The sequence below is a fragment of the Leuciscus leuciscus genome (assembly GCF_965113295.1).
Source record: "Leuciscus leuciscus genome assembly, chromosome: 1".
NCBI lineage: Eukaryota > Metazoa > Chordata > Actinopteri > Cypriniformes > Leuciscidae > Leuciscus > Leuciscus leuciscus.
The window spans coordinates 15,058,155-15,078,497 of record NC_138725.1 but is presented as its reverse complement, the minus strand read 5'-3'; the positions used below and the strand labels follow the sequence as shown (position 1 = coordinate 15,078,497).

General features: G+C 36.2%; 1 protein-coding gene across 1 annotated transcript in view; it reads left to right on the top strand.

The window, feature by feature from the left end:
- LOC309501356 (uncharacterized protein) overlaps positions 1–20,343 on the top strand; it is a 193,756-nt gene that overhangs the window by 12,668 nt on the left and 160,745 nt on the right. The window lies entirely within an intron of this gene.

Here is a 20,343-nt window from a genome sequence, read left to right as displayed (position 1 = left end):
CGCTTTTATCATGTTTGTTTTCAACGCTGTTTCCAGTGATTTCTGATTAGTTTTCTGATAAAACTTCCATTTGTTGGTGAAATGATGTGTGACGTTGTTCCAGAGAGGCGTGTTACGGGCGTGTTTTAGTGAAGCGCTGTGGAGCTTCTGGCCCGGCAGTGGAAACGCAAGCCCGGTGCTATTAGCCCGGCACGGCCCGTTTAAAGCCCTGGCTCGCACTGGCCCGACAGTGGAAAAGCTTGGAAATCACAACAAACTTATTCTGCCTAAATAAAGTAATGATTACTGTATTTATAACTAGCTTATCTGTAGTTCCAGTCCCTGCATTGTAAAATGTAAGTTAGGCACGCAAGGAGTGAACATTTAGACATAGAGAAAAAGTATCAAACATAGCCTGTGCATAAAAGTTAGCTTTTCTTTTACACGTGTGTGAAATCCAAGTGTGCGTTGCTGACTTCGTCACATCATGTATTTAGTGCATCACTAAGTAGTAGATTTTAGAAGGCAGGCAGCAAATGATGATTGAAAATGGTTTGTTGTAGCTTGATGGAATAGATGGATAGAATCAAAAGAGTGCAGGTAAAGGGATAAGCAAGTTGACATTGTAATTATAAGGTAGCTTATAACATTGACATTTGGCAGACGCTTTTATCAAAAGCGACTTACATTGCATTTCAAGGTACACATTTACAATCTTATCAGTTCTTCACACACACACACACACATTATTACATAATTGAATTATTACTGTCAATATTAATAATAATAGTTGACTTTTTTTGTTCAAAGGACTTGTAAGTTTCATATCTTAAGTTTGTATTTTTATACATTATATTTATCAAAACTTTAATATATTCTGTTCTGTTGTGACAAAACAAACAAGTTTATTTTTAAACTGCATTATCATATTTTTGTAAGGCTGAGGACTCTTAAATAACGACAAATAACTAATGTTAGGGAAATCTGTTCATGTTTTGTTACGCGTTTCTGGATAAAAAAAAAAATTATATATCGGCCGATATATCGGAATATCGGATTTTTAAATCACCAAATATTTGTATCGGTATCGGCCTTAAAAATCCTTTATCGGTCGGGCTCTAGTGTGGATCCTCTCATGTTTTTTTAGATATGCTGACTGACTGAATCTCTTGTCACAGTGTGAACACTTGTAAGGTTTTTCTCCAGTGTGAATTCTCTGGTGCCGTTTTAACTTGTGTTTTAACGCTGTAGTAAAAGTCTTCTCACACTCAAAGCACATGTACTCTCTCACACCAGTATGAATTTTCTCATGTCTATGTAAAGTTTGCTGCAGTGAAAAACTCTTTCCACACACAGAACATGAATGCGGCTTCTCCTTCGTATGAACTGTCAGGTGTGTCTTCAGGGCTGATGCACAGACAAATGTTTTGCCGCATTGATCACATGTAAACAGCTTCTCTCCAGTGTGAACTCTCATGTGAACATCAAGATTACATGTGTTTAAGAAACTCTTTCCACACTGAGTGCAGGTGAAAGATATCTTGGCTCTTTTCTTTAAAAATGTCTTTTTAGTCTTTGAGCGACTCAAAGGTTTTTCTCCAGGTTTGACATGATGTTTCTCCTTCACTTCACTCGGTTCTTCACTCTCCTCCTTCACTTCACTCAGTTCTTCTCTCTCCTCCTTCACTTCACTCAGTTCTTCTCTCTCCTCCTTCACTTCACTCAGTTCTTCTCTCTCCTCCTTCACTTCACTCAGTTCTTCTCTCTCCTCCTTCACTTCACTCAGTTCTTCTCTCTCCTCCTTCACTTCACTCAGTTCTTCACTCTCCTTCACTTCACTCAGTTCTTCACTCTCCTCCTTCACATCACTCAGTTCTTCACTCTCCTCCTTCACTTCACTCAGTTCTTCTCTCTCCTCCTTCACTTCACTCAGTTCTTCACTCTCCTCCTTCACTTCCATCAGGTCTGACATGAAAGAGAAAAATAGAATTTTTATTTTCAGAACATCAAAAGGACAAACATTATGTAAGACAACTGCTACATAATATTATCATGAATGAGATACACCGATCTTGAATATTAAATTTTTTAAAACATTAACCCTCTGGGGTCTGAGCTGTTTTTTGGCCCTGGAGGTGTTCTGACATGCTTTGACATTTGTGCTTATTTCTGTTACTTGTGACATTGTCATGGCTAAAGTCTTATTTAACTGTATTTAGCACAAACTCTGCTACAATAATATATCAGCAGCATGTATGTAAAAGTTTGCAGTTTCGAGATAATGACATTTATGCGTGGTTTGTGAAAATACAAAAAAAAAATATTTCACTGAAAATAAAACAAAAAACAAAACAAAATTGTCACTGAAATAAGGCCATGAAACCCATACTGATTATTTCTTCACAAGACTTTTGAAAATTGTATCACGTAGCCTAGAATATTTGCTCCAAAACTATGTGAAAATCATCCTGACTGCTCATTCAGATAAGATAATATATTGATTTAAAATTTCTAAGACGTGTTTTGTGTGAGAAAGCTTTATGCGAGTAGGCGTGATCACATCATTAATATGTATAGCTTTCACACCTGAGAAAGACAAAGACCCTCCCCTAATGCCCTATTAGGAGCGATCAGGCCCTGTCATTCAGAGCAACCTTGCACAAAGAATGAGGAGATTTGAAAAAGAATGGCTTTTAGATTGTTTGGATTTATTTACAACACAACATAATCCAAAGATACACAACAAATGACAAAAAAGCACATTATTGAAAACAATGATCCAAAGACAGAGACCTTTGTGCCATTCCTAAAAACATTGTACATACCTTTCATTTCCAAGGTGTTTGATTTTTACTTGACCATGTTCATGTACAGTAGCGGTTTTTGGCACGGGCGAACCGGGCAATCGCCCGGGGCGGCATTTTTGGGGGGGCGGCGCTGCCGGCACGAGCAGAAAAAAATAAATAAATTCTGCGCCGCCAAGCGATTTTCTATTATCTATCATTTCACTGTGTGGGGAATTGGCAAATTTGCGCCCCCTGCAGCTGCAGGCGCCCCTGCTTGCTGAGAAGATGCCGTGCACAGAATCTGTTTGTTTGAGAAGGGTAAAGGGGAGGGGGCGCGGAGGCACGGGCGCGGATAAACAGTTCACATAATAAACATAATATTATAAATACAGGCCTCTATATTTCCTGCACATTTTTGTTTTTCTGAATTGTCTGAATGGTTAATAAAAATAGGTAATACAAAACAATGACTTGGTCACCACCACCAAGGTGAATTGGTTTAGTCTTGACTTCTGGTCGTGACTCGTCGTGAGTGACAGTTGGTATGGGGGGGATCAGGGGAAATCTGTTGATTGTCGATGTCGAGTGCCAAATAAGAGATGGACAAGAAAGGTCAAAGCCATCAGGTGCCCAATTTAGAAACGAGCGAAAGATAAAGGTATGCAACTATGTTTTCTCTGTATGATTACGGTATCCATGTCATGAATGAAGAGGCAATATTAATTGGTGGGTATAACTCTTATTTGTTAGCCTTTTTGCTATGATTCTTGCTATGCTTAACAATAATTCGGTTTTAACTCAAACACGAGATCTAATTTCACCATAATATTGTGCTTTGCAACAAAACTGTTACAAGTTCAGTTATTACACTGCAAATGATTTTCTTACTTAGTATTTTTGTCTTGTTTCCAGTCCAAATATCAAACATTTCTTAAATAAAGATGCATAATAGTTAATAATATAATAATAATAATACTACATGTAATTCAATGTAGAACCGCCACTGTTCATATACAGAGACTCATGTGAATGTTGAAGTCAGCAGGACTCAGTTGCATCTGGTCCCTGAAAGAAAAGAAAAAAAAGTGAACATACTGGTATCAAGAGAAACTAGGCCTGCACGATTTTGGGAATAAATTTTAGATTTTTCTGGTTAAAATTGGTTTTTAAAATTCACAGAATACACACACACACACACACACACAAATGTTTCCAACAATATATAATATAATGAACACCAGGTTTGTTGTGCCTTGTAGGCATAGGCTACGCGCAGTACTGCATAAAATAATAATAAAAATAGCAGCCTATAAATCTTCCAAAAGATTTCAGTAACAACTACGCTAGAGAAAAATATATTGATTATCATATGTTACTTCAAATGTTTCCATTCGTTATGATGATATGAAATGAGATAATAGTAAAAACATAAAGCCTAATGTTTGGTGCGTTTTGCTTTTCAAACGCGATCGCGCTCCAAAATATGATACATTCAAACCCACAGCACGCTCCAAAATATGATACATTCAAACGCACAGCATGCTCCAAAATATGATACATTCAAACGCACAGCATGCTCCAAAATATGAAACATTATGGTTACCATATTATACATATCTACGTTTGAGCAGATATCCACAAACAGTATTTAACAGTAAACACGGGTCTAAATATTATAATATTCACCATATATCTAGCAACAGTTCAACTGCAATGTGAAGTTTATGCAACAATAACAAACTAATAAGTAAGAATTTCTTACCTTACATCTTTCTTGTCTTCAAATCGCGTTCTTCTTCTTCTGAGGGAAATCCAATGTAAGCTCAGGCGTGTCTTCCAAACTCGACAAAAAGCCGAGACTTGTGAAGTTTTTTGGTGTTTTTTGTGTTTGAGGTAACGAGCACGTTCGCGTTCCAAGTGGAGATTTGCATGTGAATCTCTTTTGCGCGAGTGGGCGTGGTCGCTTTAAAAATAATGAGCAAGCGTTTGAGATACTGGACATCCTGTTGGTTTTATACAAATTACTTAAACAGAGAATATTTGTTTTCAGTTTGAATCCGATCATTTAAAAGTACACACTTAAATGTTTATAAAGGTATATGGCTCATAAATGTGTGACAAGTATTCGCTGAGTTTTGTTTCAGTTTATAGACGTGCTCAAGAAAAAAAAGTTCACCGCGACGGAGAGGCAGAACGCACACCGTTTATTTTCTTTATTTTACAAAAGCACAATGTTTTGATTTGATTGTAAGGTGACACATACAAAAGTAGAAATATCACAGATTCTTTTTTTATATTTCTTTTTTCTGTATGACCATAAATGACGGAGTAATTTAAGTTTGTTGTGCTACAATGTGAAGAAAATCCAGCAAAACGCGGATTGTTAAAGACAAATCCCATATTTCTGTAGTGAGAACTATTAATTACATTTGGTCAATGAAACAATTCAACTATACAGTACTTCCATATTTTCACACCAACTTTTAGATATTTTATTTATTTTATTTAAGACTTTGTAATTACTGAGGGCCGGTCACACAGACTTTTTTGTTCCACCGACTTCCATTCATACGCATGTGAATGTGGGACACCAGAAACACAAGCTCAAGTGAACTTCCCTGTGTTTCAGTTTAAGTTTACAGTGTCCATAGAAATTTCACATGCTGAAAGTGTAGAGTGGCCGTGGCTTTAACTAGTTTTAAATTAACTATTTTATTAGCATTATCTGTGTCCTACATGTTTCACTCAACCCTGTTACTCCTGACATGATTTTCCTCCTTTTAAAAAAAACAGAGCATTTCTTAAACCTGTGACACTCTTTCTACTGCATGATGGGAAGACAAGAAAATAATCTCAATCCATTGTCTCAGTTTTTACACAAACTGTAGCATTGACTGTATTCATCAACCCTGTTACCAACGTTAATATTATAAGAAGAATCTCAATAAATATGAATAACTTCTATTATTTATATGAAATACAACCTTATCTGGAAAGTTAATTTACTTGATATAGTTTATCGTTTACTCTGTTAATTGCTAATATAATTATAATGATAACTATATTGAAAAATGTCAAAGATTTTGGTAATATTGTTGCAAATAAATTGTGAACGAGATATAAATTGATGTTACATACAGTGAGGAAAATACGTATTTGAACACCCTGCTATTTTGCAAGTTCTCCCACTTGGAAATCATGGAGGGGTCTGAAATTGTCATCGTAGGTGCATGTCCACTGTGAGAGACATAATCTAAAAAAAAAAAAATCCAGAAATCACAATATATGATTTTTTAACTATTTATTTGTATGATACAGCTGCAAATAAGTATTTGAACACCTGTCTATCAGCTAGAATTCTGCCCCTCAAAGACCTGTTAGTCTGCCTTTAAAATGTCCACCTCCACTCCATTTATTATCCTAAATTAGATGCACAAGTTTGAGGTCGTTAGCTGCATAAAGACACCTGTCCACCCCATACAATCAGTAAGAATCCAACTACTAACATGGCCAAGACCAAATAGCTGTCCAAAGACACTAGAGACAAAATTGTACACCTCCACAAGGCTGGAAAGGGCTACGGGGAAATTGCCAAGCAGCTTGGTGAAAAAAGGTCCACTGTTGGAGCAATCATTAGAAAATGGAAGAAGCTAAACATGACTGTCAATCTCCCTCGGACTGGGGCTCCATGCAAGATCTCACCTCGTGGGGTCTCAATGATCCTAAGAAAGGTGAGAAATCAGCCCAGAACTACACGGGAGGAGCTGGTCAATGACCTGAAAAGAGCTGGGACCACCGTTTCCAAGGTTACTGTTGGTAATACACTAAGACGTCATGGTTTGAAATCATGCATGGCACGGAAGGTTCCCCTGCTTAAACCAGCACATGTCAAGGCCCGTCTTAAGTTTGCCAATGACCATTTGGATGATCCAGAGGAGTCATGGGAGAAAGTCATGTGGTCAGATGAGACCAAAATAGAACTTTTTGGTCATAATTCCACTAACCGTGTTTGGAGGAAGAAGAATGATGAGTACCATCCCAAGAACACCATCCCTAGTGAAGCATGGGGGTGGTAGCATCATGCTTTGGGGGTGTTTTTCTGCACATGGGACAGGGCGACTGCACTGTATTAAGGAGAGGATGACCGGGGCCATGTATTGCGAGATTTTGGGGAACAACCTCCTTCCCTCAGTTAGAGCATTGAAGATGGGTCGAGGCTGGGTCTTCCAACATGACAATGACCCGAAGCACACAGCCAGGATAACCAAGGAGTGGCTCTGTAACAAGCATATCAAGGTTCTGGCGTGGCCAAGCCAGTCTCCAGACCTAAACCCAATAGAGAATCTTTGGAGGGAGCTCAAACTCTGTGTTTCTCAGCGACAGCCCAGAAACCTGACTGATCTAGAGAAGATCTGTGTGGAGGAGTGGGCCAAAATCCCTCCTGCAGTGTGTGCAAACCTGGTGAAAAACTACAGGAAACGTTTGACCTCTGTAATTGCAAACAAAGGCTACTGTACCAAATATTAACATTGATTTTCTCAGGTTTCTCAGTTTTTCAAGGCGACCGTTATTTAGAATGTGTCACTTTATGGTTTCCATGGTGACGCGTCATTGCTTGTCACGTGACACACCGCAGCAACAACAGAGCTGAATGAATGATGATCTGCTTTTATGTAATTTTTCCTTTTTTATTCAAAATATTCACAAATTTGTTAGATATGACATGAAATATCTGATATTCCGATTGTCAAATATATGCAAGTGGAAGTATTTTGTTGTTTAAACACCTTTATAACGATCGCGTTAGTTCAGCTGTATTCGCGATGGGCGCCGCCATCTTAGTTTGTGCCGCAGACGCAGTTCAGAGAATCGGATCTGTTGGATTTACAACACGTGAATTCATCCACTTCTCCCGAAATACATAAAACAAGTAAGTGGCAGGTGAACTGGGAGAAGAATAGTTTAAACTTTAAAGTTACTTACACAATGTGTATCTGATGAATACAACTAATTATAATGGAAAGGATTATTAATGCCTCTTCCTTTGACATCAGTGTGTATTTTAAAAACTCTAAATGTATTGTTTTTTTTGTACTTATATGTCTGAAACCTAAAATAAACATTATGTGGTTGAAAACACTGAAAAGTTGTGATATATGACAGCTCTGAGCGCGCCTGTCTCTGGCTCAGCGCCAGCCAACGCGCGAAAGCCCATTTGAATTTAGCAGTTGATCACGTCATGCACTGACCGTTCTAATCACACCGGTGTGTTCGTACGCTCCAGGGACCAGCCTAGACTGATCACACCGGTGTGATCGTACGTGCGAAAGGGTTAAACTCAGACGAGCATCAGAGCATCAGGAAGAGCTGAAATCTGTAAAGACTTTCACTTGTAGCTGATGGGAATTTACAGCATTTATTGGGGAATTACTGTGGGAGGAGCTTCACTGATGATGTGATTGCTGTGGGAGGAGTTTCAATGATGATGTAATTGCTGTGTGGGAGGAGCTGATCAGCCAAAATCTAAAATATATCAGTTACTGAGTTTGTTTTTATACTTAATATCACACATAAGCATGTATTTTTGTTTTTCTGTCTACTGTAAAATAACTGATTCTAATACATAACTTGTTTTATTGCTAACCTGAACATTATCCTTGCTTCTTCATTAAAATATAGGCAGATATCCAGAAATACAGAAAAGAACAAAAATTATGTAAAGTCAATTCGAAAATAAATAACAATGGTGAGAATAGTTGAAAGCATGAACAGAAATAAATTTACATATTTGTAGCCAACAAATCCCCTCAGTCTGTTGACACCAATGAAATGAGCTTTAAGTGTCAATTTACAGGAGATCTGAAGACATCAGCATAATAAATGAGGTGAAAACAGGAACTATTGACATGAAATATGAGTATAACTAGCCTATTTACTGCCCTAGTACAGCCGTTGTCACTTTAAAAGTATTCATGTGAATTACATGACGGACAATGGCCTCATCATCACCGTATGCTAATGATGTGAATCTGATGCGAGGGAATCGTCATTATGCAGATTGAGGACTGATGTCTCTTACACCTCTAACACACATCTGTGCCATTTGCTTCACATACATACTATTGATCTACTAGTGTGTCCTAACATGTTTGGTCTCATCTGACAGCTTATAATCTGAACAGAATTGTGTTGAACTTAATAGAGATATTAAAGTATCGCAATGTACAGTCTAGGCACTGCTGCTGAAACATGCACTGAGGAGAATATGTTAATGTACTTCTCCTTCTCTTGATCATTTGTCTTCAGGTTTATAGACTTTAGGTTTCAGTGTTGATATTGCACTCATGTTTATCAATGCCTTGCTCAGGGTATAAGAAGAAAAGGAAAGTTTTTCTATACAGTATGTTGTTTCATTCTACTCTCGGTATATTTAAACGTGCCATAATAAACAACTTAGCCTGCTATAAAGGCTTTGAGAATCTTTCCTCTCATTAATGATAATGTTAAAAGCTAAAGTAATTATAACTTAACATATTCTGGCTGAATCCTATGTTTCAGTTCCAAGAAAGACTTTTACTTTTAAAGAATAAGAGGTTAAAGATTAGCAATCATTTTAATGGAGTCAGAAAAATAACTAAATCCTGCTCATTCTCCTTCAATGTTTTACAATCATAATATGCACAAGTATTGAAATACAGTTTAATGTTCTAATAACTACATTCATTGCTGTAACTAAATTAAATCAAAACGGACAATAATCATTAAACTTTTAAAAATATACAGCAGCACAAATCAGTATATGTTCCTTTGCAAAAAGAATAGAGGTGTAATTAGTATTAATAATGTAAAGTAACTAACAAATTTGATCCGGCAAAGATGTGAAAAGAGCAGAAGAGTCATTCCACGAAACCGGTATGATTTGAGTCCCTCTGACCTTCTTAAGTGTGTTTTACCTATTGGGTCACCAACATCTATTCTTAAAAGCTTTTTGTATCAATTGAAATGTCTCCTTTAATAAAGTTTAAAAATAATGACATACATATTATCTTTATTTTAGAAATGATCTTGTTTTTTTTTTTCAGTTGACAGAACTTGACACCACCTATTTTGTCATGTCCCTCATGGTCTTGTATGAAAGAGTACTTGGGATATGAATAATAAAATTAGAAAAAAAAGTCCATACATTTTGCCATTCCCATGAATATCTATCTGTGCTTTTTTGCTGGTAAGGTTTTTTTTCTAAGTAAGTCCATGATTTTTCATTAAAATCACATTATTTAGTTATTATTCAGTAATCCCTCAACCCGTTACACAAATCATTCTCCCCCATAAAACTAATGAACAGATCCTTATGTGACATCAATAACAGGAAGTGACATCATAGAAGTCTTCTGAACAACATTGTGTGTAGACACAGGCAAGTTACCACCTTCTTTTATAACTATAACTTATTTAGAATTGTGATATTGTTGTTGTCAAGCTAAACGACTCAACCCCGTTACATCAAATAAAGATAGAATTATATTACTTGTGAAAATGATCTTTGTTATTTCAACAATATACATGATTTCTTAATATCATGCATGCCATGTGCTCTCCTGTTATTCACTACATGTAGAGCAGTGGCCATTTTCAAGCAAGAAATCACAACTCCGTCACACTCAACCCCGTTACTCTTTTGCCACGAAGAGCGCGCACATGCAAAGAAACACACAAAACACATGCTCTCTCTCACACACACACACACACACACACACACACACACATCAAAAAAGCACACAAGTTATGTTTTATTTTGATGACCTATTCAGTCAGTTTATAATGTTCTAATGTATACTACGTTATTGTTGTTTTTCCTGCAGTCGGGTTAATAAAACTGAGTTGCAATTGCAATTTATATCTGTTGTTTTTCTTGGTTACATAATGAAATACAGTGCTTATCGAAAATCTTACAGTGAATTTGAGTAAAAAATTACTAAACTGTATTTGTCTCTTATTCAACCCCGTTACCATCTTCAACCCTGTTACCCTAGTCTCAACACCGTCACACTACATTTTTATTAATTTTTTTTTTAAGTTTATGAATAAGTAATGTAATGTTTGTTGAACTTAGTCTGAAATGTTCAGAGCAATCATAATAATACTGATACTGATCAAAAATGATGAGGTTGCTGTCACAAAAAGTGCCCATTTCAGACTTAAGTATAGCATAAGTGTAAAATTATATGATATTCAGAGATCTTCCATAGCAGGGTTGAAGACTAATAGTGCCCATATCTTAAAATAATCACCAATAATAATAGGGATTTGATGCCTGAGGTGGAAAATATGTTTTTCTGAAAGTTAAATATGTAATTAATGTTGTGGGGTGTTCAGAAAAGTAATTGGTAAAAAAAATCCAAAAATGTGCAAGTCCAAATCGTACCGGTTTCGTGGAATGACGCAGAAATAAAATAGCAGCAGCAACACTTGAAATCAATTCCCCTCACAGACTTGACACTCAGTAACAGTTCTCACTCCAAACATCGAGACAATCACACAAACGAACACAAAATCGCTCAGGTCTGAATGAACTCAACATATTCTCCTCATGCTCGCTGCTGCTGCACTAAATGTTTATTTCAGTAGGAAGACGCCAGAAAAGACGCACAAGTATCGCTGTGATCGATGAAAACAATACAGAAATGAGTCTGTCGCTTAATCAAACTGTATAAAGTGTGTGTGATGGTTGTGTGAATATGAGAAATACCATGAACTGCTCTCCTCACCTCAGAAGACTCGACGCTGAAACTCAATAAGGAAGAGACGGCGCGAGTGTGCAGTGACGTCATCAGCAACGGTGGATGATCAAAGACGTGCCAAACGGTCCCGATTGCAATCAGCACTGTTGAGAGATTTTCTAAAGCTTCTGGTCTTTTTTTTTATTTGTTTTTTTGTTTTTGTCTAAATGTGAAGTACTTTCAATTAAAGATTGTAACCTAACCTAACTATAATTAATAATATTCCAACAAAAGATATCTTATCTAGGTATCTCTATATGTAAAAATCAAATTGATATGTGTATGTAATTTTTCCCCTATTATGGAGAAAACAAAAAAAATTTAGGTGGCCATATTTTGGCCAGACAGTCCAGATTTTAAGCCCCCTGTCCGCCGTCCAGCACAGCCTCAAGACGGACACTCATTTGTCCTCCTTTTTGGAGTTGCGTAGCCTGGGAAAACCCAGACTACTTCCGGCGAATTTTAATACTCTCTCCAGGATAGTCTGGAGAAGAGCCCATTCAAACTCATTTCTGTGCCGCCGAAATCGCGGCACCAATCAGAAACATTTGGGGAGGGATTTACATGATGACGACAGCGCAGCGACGCTGAAGGAGATTTCGTTACAAAGATGGATGCCGCCGTGGAACATCACTCGTTCGAATCAGTTATCGCGTCTGTTTTGAGCGATTTAAACTTACCGTTTTCGTTTAAACCGGAGCAAAGAACAACACTCGAAGCATACGTCATCTCCTTCATCGATCTGATCGCAAAGACCCGCCCTCCTTAGTTACTGTCGCTATGCCCGACAAGCTACGCTGCTCTCACACCACACCATGTTCTCACGCAGTGAAAAATACATCGCGGAGCAGAGAGGAGACTGACAACACGCTGACAGACAGGACAGACCAGGTTACTTTTCTGTTACTTTTGATATTAAACATATTAAACAAAGTCTCACCTTTCAAATTTGGTCATTTTTTTAAAGAAATTGAAACGATACATACCGTTTTGTGGCTCTTTAATGTGTCTGACAGATCGCTGTAGAGCATCAGTTAAAGCTGCTCATGAACCAATCATCACTTCCTTCTAGTTCATTTATAGCATCAAATAAACATGAATGAACATGGGAAGGATTGTTGTTTTAACCGCGGAAAGACGTCAGTACACTCCGTTATTCATGTTCAAATCCTCCCATGTTAATCTGCTATCTCTCCAAAGAGTATAGAAGTTACTTCTATACTCTTTGATCTCTCCTGACTGCTTTGTCGGACAAAATGGCGGATGGCGGATTATGATTGGTTAGATCGCCTGTCAATCAAGCTCCCTGCGAAGGGAGCTACGTCGGTTGGTGACGCCCCTTTGGAAATGAATTGTCTACATAGCTTCCCCAGACCCTACACTCAGTTTCAACTGAGAAGGGTCTGGTTTTAACCAGGCTAGGAGTTGCGCTGAATCGGCCAAAAATAAAAAAACTCGCTCTAGAATCTTTATTGGGGCGCAGCAGCATAGCGTCTAATACCGTAAGATCTCTTGTCAAACAAATGAAGCGGTGTCAAATAAATATCTGATATATTGTTGGTTAAAACCATAAACAAGCCTCCAAGTGCTGGCTATGTCATATCATAACGTTAACATGCCAAAACGTCAGACCTCGTTTAATCCAGAATGGACAAAAGAGCATGAATTTGGCCATGATGACCCTAGAGGAGCTGGTGTCGCCTGAGCAGAGGGTGAACTTCTTTGTTAAGAACTGAAATATGTATTTATTTATTTTTTGCATTGATTATGTGCTTATTTATGTATTTCTGTTATTTCCAGAAGTCCAGAAATGTAATGTTTTCAGGCACTGTGCTCTTTTCAAGACAGGCTCATCTCAGTGTTCAGTTGTTGAAACAGACATCATAATGTCTTGAATAAATACAAATACTGTGAACAAACACTTTTCCCTCTTCTGTTACACATAGGTCTACAGGTGAAACTCGAAAAATTAGAATATTGTGCAAAAGTTAATTTATTTCAGTCATTCAACTTAAAAGGTGAAACTAATATATTATATAGACTCATTACACGCAAAGTGAGATATTCCAAGCCTTGCCTTTGATTATGGCTTACAGCTTATGAAAACCCCAAATTCAAAATTAGAATATTGTGAAAAGGTTTTCATAAGTTGTAAGCCATAATCATCAAAATTATTACAAATAAAGGCTTGAAATATCTCACTTTGCGTGTAATGAGTCTATATCATATATTAGTTTCACCTTTTAAGTTGAATTACTGAAATAAATGAACTTTTGCACAATATTCATATTTTTCAAGTTTCACCTGTACATCAAGATATATATCGTAGATCAAATTGTCTGGCGATGAAGAGACTTGGCTATTTCAGAATCACTGTATCATGATACCATCGATATGATGGACAAAATTGGATTGTAGTTGCGAGTACACCAGAGTCCTATGCACTTATTCTTGCTTCACAAGATGCCGCAAAGTTTCCTCCTTTTGGGTGTTATGGAAATGGCTATTTATGGCTGCAGAGAGACTTATCTCTGAGGGGAAGAATATTACTTGCCAAAGGGGAAGGATCTCCAGACTTTCATTTGCTGCTCAGTCGCTCCATGTGGATAACAACACTATCAAAAGTATTGACAAAATGTTATTTCATTTCATATGGAAAAATGGCATACATTATATCAAGAAATCTGTTGTTTTAAATTATTATTTAGATGGTGGCCTCAACATGTTAGACTTTTGTACATTTAATAATACTCTTAAAATGAATTGGGCCAAACACTTTCTCACAAATCCAACCTCTGTTTGGAACTTCATTCCACATTATGTTTTCTCCAAATTTGGTGGTTTAATTTTTTTTTATTGCTTTGTAATTATAATTTTGAAAAAATACCAGCTAAATTATCTAAACTTCATAAGAAGATTCTTCTCGCCTGGTCTCGGATATACAACTTTTCTCCTCATGAATATTTGATATGGAATAACCGTGATATTCTGTATAAAAACAAATCTCTTTTCTTCCAGCGCTGGTTTGAGGCTGATGTTTTGCTTTAGTTATTTAATGCAAATGTCCATTTATTAAATTATGAAGAATTTCTTAATCGTTTTAACATTCCCATTACCCCTAAAGAATTTGCTATTGTTTTTGATGCCATACCATCTGGAGTTACTGGATTTTTTCACCATATCCTCCTATCCCTCTTCTTTACCTCCTTTAGATCCTAATGTTACACTGGTGGGGAAATATTGCTTTTCATCCACTTCTTCTAATAGATTGATACGTCTATTATTTCTTAATGAATGAGTATCAATTCCAAATGTCACAGTTTATTGGAATGCTTTTCTTCCCGATATAGTCCGGAGAAAAGTTTGGCTGATTCCTAATAGATAATTAATTACTAATAAGATAAGAGAGGTTTCCTTTCGAACTGTCCATTGTGTATATCCCATTAATACCTTCTTAAAGAAATTCACAAAAGATATTAACGCAAACTGTTCTTTTTGTAAACAGCACCCAGAGACTATAGTGCATTTATTTTGGCTTTGCCATTACTCTAAATTATTGTGGAAAGACTTTTCCCGATTTGTTATTGAGAACATTGATAAGGATTTTTCTCTACTTTGGGAAAATGTTTTGTTTGGAATTGGTAATTGGATAAAAGAGCAATTACACAAAAACTAAATATTCTTACTTAATCTTTTTTTGTTAACAAAATTGTATATACATAAATGTACATTTTCAGGTCAGAAACCACTTTTCTATGTTTTGCTTACTGAAGTACAACATTACTTCAGGACTATCTCTGACTCATGTAACAAGAAGGCTTTAAAAACAATTGAAATATGTAAGTCTTTTAATCTTTTCCTTTGATATGTAATCTTTTCTGATTAGTTATATACCCCTGTCTTGTGTCTTTTTTTCTCCTTTCGTTTATTTGTTATACATTGTGACTGCTTCCTTCTTTGTTTATATAATGTTCTCAATAAAAAATAAAAAAGACACGCCAAATATTGTTCACAACTACAAAACATTATTTTTTTTATTATTTAATCATTTTTATCATCTCTTATAGAGTGTCCTTAAATTGCATTATAGTCTACCTTTTAGCTCTGTTTTAATTGTTAATATTGATTATTCTTCTGTTTTTATTTATTAAATGTTTATAGTTCTTATAGCCTAAATTGATACATTACTTTAACATGTGATGTCTACAGGAGATTTTTAAATTATGTTTTCATGCCTGTGTTCTAAACATATTTTGTACAAAAAAACAACAAAACATCTATAAACATCAACATGATCACACAAAAAAGTATTTTGCATTTTTTAAAACTTGGTTGTTTAGAGTTCATCGCAAGTTTATAATTCAACTGTTAAAGCATGAAATAAGGTTCCACGAATTAGTGAATTTGAGCTTAATGTGGGTATATTATCAGTAAAAAGTAATCATTAAAAAATTTGTAATCATTAAAAAAAAATCAGCTATATAAATCATTGTGATTCATAACCCACCAATGTTGTGCACTAGAGGGAGCCACAGGACTGCAAATTCTTCAAGATCTGAGTGTAAAGGTGCTGTATGTAATTTTTTCACTCTACTAAAGCATAAAAATAGCATAATATGTTTATAAAGCTTGGAAGAGCCAGGACGTTTTTCAGTCTAGTTTAAATTAAGGTCTATTTTAAATTAAATAGACTATTTCACGGATCAAATCCGACCATCCGACACATTTAACTTTGAGCGTTCTGATCTGAATCTGTCTGACTTTACTATAAACTGCTCAAAGATCCTCTGTAGTGAACTAAATTTGGCTCTAGTTAATTAGTGTATGGTGATAAATAATGATTATGATTATTGTTCTTATGATGATAATGATGGCTGTTTTGATGCGCACTGTTGTTGGTGTAAGTTCTGGTCTGATTCTCTCTGTGGTGAGCCTGATGTTTCCTATATCTGCTCGAGGTACAGAGCTCCTGAGCTCATATTCTGGGCCACAGACTACACTTCCAGCATAGGTAAGGTATCCGACTGCTCTCTGTCTCCTAAAACACTTTTTAAACTACACCATTGGCGTAGGTGCACTAAAAGAAATTTTAAAACAAAGATATTCAGTATCACACAAATTTCTGTATTGATATATATCAGATTAAAGCAGTCATAATATAAACTTGAGTGTTACATTGAGTAAATCATAGTGTCAAAAATATTTATATTTTGGATTAAAAAAAAAGTATCTTATGCAAACCAAGATTTGATAAAAAATACAGTAAAACAGTAATATTGTGAAATATTATTATTATTACTATTTACATTTTAAAAGGTAGTTTATTCTTGTGATGTCAAAGCTGAATTTTCAGCATCATTACTCCAGTCTTCAGAGTCACATGATCCTTCAGAAATCAGTAAAATATGATGATTTGATGCTCATGAAATGTTTCTTATTGTTGTTGAAAACAGTTGTGCTGCCAAATATTTTTATGGAAACTTTGAAAAAAATATTTTTTTTCAGGATTATTTGATGAATAGAAAGTTCAAAATAACAGCAGTTTTTAGAAATGTAAATGTTTGTTACATTATAAATGTCTTTACTGTCCTTTTTGATCAATTTAATGCATATTGCTGAATAAAAGTATTAATTTCTTTCAGAAATTTGACCATTTATTCAGATATATTCAGTGATGATTCAGAGATTAATTTAGATATTTGCATGGTTAAAATTGCATGCATCAACAAGCAATATTGTATCAGTTACTGTAAATCACACCTCCAACATAGTTTTAGTGTAATGTATAAAGAGCTCAAAAACACACTGAGACATGCTAAAGAAATGGGATCTAATATCTGTGATGTATCAAGAGTATTTGCTGTAATATTCAGTGTTTACCTTTTGTTTTTCTATACAGACATTTGGTGGGCTGGTTGCGTACTGGCCGAGCTGCTTCTTGGACAGCCGATTTTTCCTGGCGACAGCGGTGTCGATCAGCTCATTGAAATCATCTTTAACATCTTAATATTTAGTAAAATTAACTTAAAGCATGCGCAAAATGAAATACATCCTAGCTACTTTCTAAATGTTTGTTACAGAATTTATTGCGAACAATTCACACTTTTTTTTTTTTTTTTTTTTTTTTTTTACCTCCTAAAGAATAAGTTTTGTAATACAATATTTTTATACTTTTGAGATTACATTCATACATTGAGGTAGTGAAGAAAATGGATAGACCGGCATTACATAAATAAAGTAAAACAATTTACAGATGGTCTAACCAGAATAGAAAATCTCTGCAGGCTTTCATGTTTTGGTCTAGGGTAAAGCTGACCAGACTTTCAACTATTTCACCAATGTCAGTTTTTGCATTTTTTGACAGCAATGACAAATATACACATACAGAGTATTTCGGTGACTCCTAGATCGTCACTACATTCACACAACACATCCAGAACTTTTCTGAGGATTACACCGATCGGCTCTTTGGTGTTAAAAAACATGGGAGTAACATCAGTCCATGAATTTGTCAGGCCTCTTACGACATCCATTTCATTTTTGATATTTGTTACACGTTTGGTATATCGAGCACAATAGTCATCTAGACAAATGTCATCTAGACAAACTTTCATATCACACGCAGCATCGATGATCCTGTGCATCAAGCCAACCATCTGGCCTCTAAATGATCTTTAAACATACAATCTATCGTAGCTCTTAAACGACACTCATTGCCCGTGGCGCACTCACACACCTCCGGCTGCTTGTGCCCCGCATCACCAGAACTCAACGGGCAGTCACTCTCCATCAGGTTTTGTGTGGCCATTTCAGAAGTTTTTAGATTTTTTGATTTTCTAATAGTCCCCTATTCGATGATGAAAGATACTGTTTGTTCCTGAAATCGCCTGAGTGAGTCCTTGCAGCACATTCAAATTCGATGAAGTGCTATTGGAAGAAATGTTGTCATAGCTTCTTGGCACATAACGGCTACCGTAGTTGCAACATGCAATTGACAAAGCGAGGCGCTAAAGAGCACTATTCGTTTAAATGCAAAATAGAATTTCACCGCTAGATGGGAGAAATCCCTACACAGCGTACCTAACTACTTTTACTTTTAAGGACTAACTTTTAGCATCTTTAACAAAAAAAGCCTCCAAAATCGAGGAGGTCAGAGGTCATGCTTCCTGCTATAGTATCATCAGCTCTCCCCAAAGTCTATTCATGCGGCTAACAGACAGACAGCCTGTCGCATCAACAAATGCTAACATTTTAAACTTCTACATATATTTTCAAGTAGATAACCGATAGTATATTCTCAATAAAGGGTTTCACCCTGTGTGTTTCCACACTGATTAAGGATAGTTCGGGAGATACAAGAAAAGTAAAAATGATCGTATACATCTGATAAGTGCCATAGATCATAGCTACCGTAGAAAAAATAAGATCATGCTTTGAACTAGATGCGAAAGTTCATCTAGACAAACTTTAAGTTGGCTTGAGAAAGTTTGGAGCAGAAAGTTTTATGCTAGGCGGTTGCTAGGATGTAATGGGTGGTTGCTATGGTGTTGCTAGGTGGTTGCTAGGGTATTCTGGGTGGTTGCTAGGCGGTTGCTAGGGTGTTCTGGGTGGTTGCCTTGGTGTTGCTATGCGGTTGCTAAGGTATTTTGGGTGGTTGCTAGGGTGGTTGCTAGGCAGTTGCTAGGGTATTCTGGGTGGTTGCTAGGGAGTTGCTAGGGTGTTCTGGGTGGTTGCTATGGTGTTGCTAGGTGGTTGCTAAGGTATTCTGGGTGGTTGCTAGGCAGTTGCTAGGGTGTTCTAGGAAGTTTATAGGCTGTTTTGGGTGGTTGCTAGGGTATTCTGGGTGGTTGCTAGGCGGTTGCTAGGATATTTTGGGTGGTTGCTACGGTCTTTTGGGTGGTTGCTAGGGTGTTCTAGGTGGTTGCTAGGCGGTTGCTAGGGTGTTATGGGTGGTTACTAGGATGTTTTGGGTGGTTGCTAGGGTGTTGCTAGGTGGTTGCTAGGGTATTTTAGGTGGTTACTAGGGTGTTCTTTTTTTCGCTGTTTAGTAAAAATAATACCTTAGGTTAAATTTAAGCAAAATCATTTATATCATACAGAAGATAAATAGAAGATACAATTTTTATAAAACTTTAAAGATTTGATTTAAACAGTCTTTTAATTTTAACATATCTAATTTAAACTTTTAAGGTTATGCTTTTAATCGAATTTAGTATAAACTCTGGATGTAGTGTGCTCTGGAGCGCAGACTAGCTTTACTGTGACATTGTCCCCCGAGGCTCATCTGGTCTGTAACTCCTCCGTCTCTGTGAGGGTCTGGAACATTCATTTCACACTGTGGTTTATCACTGGGAGGGTCTGGGATTGTTTTGTTTATGACAACTTAAACTATTTGCTTTTGGATTGTTTTATTATCATTGCATAAACAACTACTTCTTCAGTGCTCTGAAAATGTAATGTGTTTATATATATATATATATATATATATATATATACTTTTTATTTATATTCATTTAGCTAAAACCATGTTTGCATTTTTTAAATACATTTTAGTGACATATGTTATTATTCATTGGTTATATATTTTATTTATAATAATAAAAAAATAGAGATTAGTTAATTTTTTAGAACCAACTGTGTGTGTGTGTGTGTGTGTGTGTGTGTGTGTGTGTGTGTGTGTGTGTGTGTGTGTGTGTGTGTGTGTGTTTGCGTGCGCAAAACAGCTTACAAATTATATTAAATTATTCATTTATTTATTTATTTTTTGAAAATGTAAAAATGCCAATGGTCGTGTTTAG